Raw genomic sequence first — 229 nt, 5'->3', positions numbered from 1 at the left:
TCTTCTTCTTCTCCTTCTTCTCTTTTACCATCTTGTCCCGATGCATCTGATAAGTCCAAATGAAAGAAACATTACCATACATTGGTTACATGTTATTTCAAGACAATTGTGTAAACCTCTTCAGCATCTCTTACCTCCAGCAGAGACTTTGGTTGTTCCTCCTCCTGTTGCTCCACAAGCCCCTCTTCAAATGGAACGCAGTCTGTGCTGTTCTGTTTAAAAATTACAA

General features: G+C 40.2%; 1 long non-coding RNA gene across 1 annotated transcript; it reads right to left on the bottom strand.

The window, feature by feature from the left end:
• Positions 1-214, bottom strand: LOC103399811 (uncharacterized). The gene is made up of 2 exons (XR_523717.1): positions 135-214; positions 1-46 (listed from the first exon to the last, which is right to left on the bottom strand). It is a non-coding gene; the product is annotated as an uncharacterized LOC103399811 (long non-coding RNA).
• Positions 215-229: the final 15 nt, after the last annotated feature.

This window comes from Cynoglossus semilaevis, unplaced genomic scaffold, assembly GCF_000523025.1.
Source record: "Cynoglossus semilaevis isolate Cse_v1.0 unplaced genomic scaffold, Cse_v1.0 C18294932, whole genome shotgun sequence".
Lineage (NCBI taxonomy): Eukaryota > Metazoa > Chordata > Actinopteri > Pleuronectiformes > Cynoglossidae > Cynoglossus > Cynoglossus semilaevis.
Note: the sequence above shows the minus strand (reverse complement) of the source record. Positions and strands in the feature narration are given on the sequence as shown.